Here is a 3,989-nt window from a genome sequence, read left to right on the forward strand (position 1 = left end):
AGTGAAATGGGCTACAATTTCATATTCTGAGGGGGTATGCTGAGGGTAAATGCTTTGATTCTGAGTCTCCATTGGAGAGTTTGAGATGAGGTGTGTAAGTACTACACTGATAAACCATTCATTGTTAAACTCAGATATGGATCAACTGACAGTGTCTGATTCGGCCTTTGAGGATATACTCGACTCCCAATATCTATTTTCATAAGGAAACTTACAACAGCCTCTGTGTTAGGAAAGGAAACTTCAAAACTCCATTTCACTAGTAAGACACCATATTACATGACAAAATCACTACTGCTATTACTAGCCACGCATGTGACCCTTGAACCGAAACCATGGTGCTTGGTGCACAACCCTACAAAAGCCATGCCATTTTTGACAAAAGTCTCAGACAACAGATTGCTTCAGCAAGAAGCAACGTCATCATACATCTCTGACACAAAAGTCAAATACAATAGAATGAATAAAGGAAAAAAATAACAAAAGAACTACACTTCACTTTTACTATATTCCCCTTCAAAAGATGTGTAATGGTGGTCAAGCATCAGGGGGACAGAGGCGAAATTTTGATTTATTTTTGCACTGCCTTTCCTTGATTCTAGCATAAATTCCAACCAACAAAGCACTGCATGTCAGCATCAATGATTTATCAAATGATCTGTACCAAGATCCTAACCATGTTCATGAAGATTTTGAAGTTTGCACTTGCTGTATCTGAAAAGTGGATCTGAAGAGGAACATATCTACAGATTGAATGTCCTGGGACTCAAGAATAGCTTTACTCAGAGGTTTCTCAGAATAGCTTTATGTCTTGCGTTTACTTCTACTCTACCACACCAGGCATTCTAAAGAAGGCTAAAATCGGGTGTGTTACCGTCTTGAGTGGGCTGCTACACTTCTGCATTTTAGTACATCGCTTCTACATCACTGGGTGCCATACGGAGCTATCCATGGTGCTGAAAGGGTGAAGACGCGACTGGTGAACACACCACCCCCACCAACAGGCCTACGGAACCGCAGAGAATCTTCCCAAAATGCGCGACCTCGGTCACAAGCAAACGCATTCCTTCCGCTCCCGGCGGAATCGTGGACCTCTGGATAAAGACAAGCTCCGCTACCCCTCGCTTCACGCCATATAACAGCACTCGGCAAAAATGCCCGCGGAATCCACAGCTCACTGCGGACAAACAGACACACAACGAGCTCTTGTCACAACAAACTTATGACCGACAAACTCCTAACGGGATATGTAAGTTCGGGGAAACGGTGTGGAAAGAACGAATAGCAGCGCGATGAGTTAATAAGAGCAATAGAGCATTTTTTTGACGTTCCTTCTGCTTGGCGAAGTGAATGACACCACACCACACATATTAGATTCAGTATGACCATGCTTGTACACAAAAGGTACATGGACGGCACCTTATAACTTATTATAGCGCATATTACGCAGATGTAGACAGCCTCCGCTTACTGATTTTACAGGTTGATATCATACACATTCTCTCCTATTTCCGCTGGGTTTGTTTCATTTGTAGCTGTTATTACTAGGCATATATACCTCTGACAGACATTTAGATTCGCACTGCTCTAAACGTTATACCTTATGTAAGGTGAATATACCCCTCGCAAAAATAATACATTAGCCAAATGAGCGTTTAAGGAATGCACTGGCTTTTATTGCACATAAATAAGCAAGTAAGTGTAGGCTGTCAGTTGATCTATGTACCTGCAGAGGAGCACCCTTAATCCGTTTTGACAAAAGAAAGAAAAACACATAGACATCTTCCCCCAAGAAATCATTCAATTCACGTCCAATATACAGCGACTACTCTTGCCAAAAACGACACCATCCAAAAATATTTCACTCAGAAATCTGCAAAAGTATAAGAACTTGAAAAAAAGAAAAGAAAAGGAAAAAGCGCACGCGTGATTAGTCATAAGTAAGAAAAGTTAAAACATATCAAAACATCATCAGCATGTTTCAAATGCAAAAGAGGTCGAAAGATACCGTGCATGGCTTCTGGTGACGCGCACCGAGCAATCAAAATCCCAAAACTCACAAACACCACCTCAAAATGCAGAGCAAAGCACAGACATCGCAAAACTCCCCTACCCAAAAGAAAAGAAAAGAAAAAGAAAAATGTTCAAAAACCACCAGAAGAAGACATGTAAAAATAAAATGAACCGGAAATCTGATGAAAACCTTCTTGAGTATTTGACACGACTGTAAGCCCATTCGCCAGAGCCTGGCGTCAACGGGGCTCCCTGCGAAGGATTAGAATCACAGCCCTAAAAACTTGGAGCCTGTCGAATGCAAAAACACTGAAAACCACCACTTCATTTCTCACCGTTCAATACCAGCCAAAAAGAGGGAAAATGTAAAAGAATAATTGAAAAGACAAAAATGCTACAAAAAGCCAGGGGTTGTGTACTCACCGCGGGGGAGTAAAATGTTGCAATAAAAATGCGAAATGGAAGAAAACACAGACAGTATGGCGGCGCGAGGCGAAATGAGCCTCCGGTCTGTTCACGTGATGCAGCTCCTGGCTGATCCCGAAAAGCTCACGCTACCCTATCTGAAGCAGCTTCCTACTGTCCACGAGCAAAAGCGCGAGTCCTTATCATTCCGCGCGTACGACTGTGCGGCATGTGGCTTTGTTCGCGTAGATCGTTTTCGTTTGAACATGCGGCGTGAGCATGATGTCACAGGAAACGTAATATCATGGGGACCCACAAATAGGCTACCTAATGCAGCTAACATTTTTTCACAGCTATGGCTGCAGTTGGCTAGTTACACGCAGTATTTTATACAAGGCTAATGCTAGTATTCCTACCCACCTACTGGGGCCCTATAATCTCAACAATCTCAATCTCAATGTCAGTACAATCTTTCTTGTTGTTAACCAGACCTCTGAGTTATTACAGAAAGGGACGTCATCACAGCTTGAGCACACAGCTGTTCTGAGTCTCAGCTAATTAATATCAACAGTCACATCCCTTCTATCCTGCTGTGAGGTGGAGGGCTTCTGCACACTCCCCATTTCAGGGGAATGTGAAGACAGAATAAGAAGAGACACAGCAGACATCAAGAGAGGTGTAGGGAGTCAAGAAGAGAGAGGAGAGAGATTTCAAACTGACACTGCGGAGAGAAAACAGAGTGCAGGATGTTTCCTGTTCAAATATATCAACAACAAACTGCTGATAAATCACATCTACAAAATCATGAACATCACCAAACAGTGCTAAACACTTCACACACCACCCATACAAATTAGATCACCTCGACTTTCCTTAAGAGATTGTGGCTGGTTCCAAAATACAAATACTCTCTCTCTCTCATGACCATTGATCCTTATGAATCATTTATGTTATATTTGTCCATAGAACACTGTGATATGTTGGAATACGTTTTGCCATGCATGTTTCTCTTTGTGTGTGTTTGTTCATGTTCCAGTGCATGGCTGTTCACGTGTTTGCAAAAGGGCATCTCTTCTGATGTGGGACGAGAATATCTTCACAGTTTATTATGGTTATGGTTATTATGATCATGCTTGTGTGGTTATGTACCCGTGTGTGTGTGTGAGAGAGAGAGAGAGAGAGAGAGAGAGAGAGAGAAGAGTTAATGTGAGTGTGTGTAGGCATTTGTTTTTATGAGAGAGAGCATGTATATTTATCAGATTGTATGTGTGCCTATGCCTTTTTTGTATTTTAATGGAACAATGTGTATGTGTGTGTAGGAGTTTGTGTGTGCATCCCGAGGCTGAGATATGAGCCTGATAAGGCAACAGGATGATTATCTACCACAGCACAGTGTTCAGGCAAATCCATTACCTAGACACAAGAAAGGAGCAAACAGCTCTGCTCTGCCTTCTCTCTCTCTCTCCCTCTCTTCCTCCTCCCATCTCTCTCTCTCTCTGTCTCTCTCTGTATCCCACCATCTGATTCCCTCCCTTCTCGTTTTTGCCCATCTTGTTCTCCCTCACAGATGT

The 3,989-nt window shown here is 42.5% G+C and overlaps 1 protein-coding gene across 2 annotated transcripts in view; it reads right to left on the reverse strand.

Moving 5' to 3' along the window:
* The window catches only part of LOC125309788 (RNA-binding Raly-like protein), a 40,971-nt gene extending 38,258 nt beyond the window's left edge, over nucleotides 1-2,713 (reverse strand). Inside the window, exon 1 of one of the 2 annotated variants that reach the window (XM_048266901.1) lies at nucleotides 1,727-2,713. The gene's annotated coding sequence lies outside the window, so the exon portion shown is untranslated. The remainder of the gene's footprint in view (nucleotides 1-1,726) is intronic. The other variant, XM_048266900.1, reaches the window with a different exon arrangement.
* Nucleotides 2,714-3,989: the final 1,276 nt, after the last annotated feature.

The sequence above is a fragment of the Alosa alosa genome, chromosome 16 (assembly GCF_017589495.1).
Source record: "Alosa alosa isolate M-15738 ecotype Scorff River chromosome 16, AALO_Geno_1.1, whole genome shotgun sequence".
Classification (NCBI taxonomy): Eukaryota; Metazoa; Chordata; class Actinopteri; order Clupeiformes; family Clupeidae; genus Alosa; species Alosa alosa.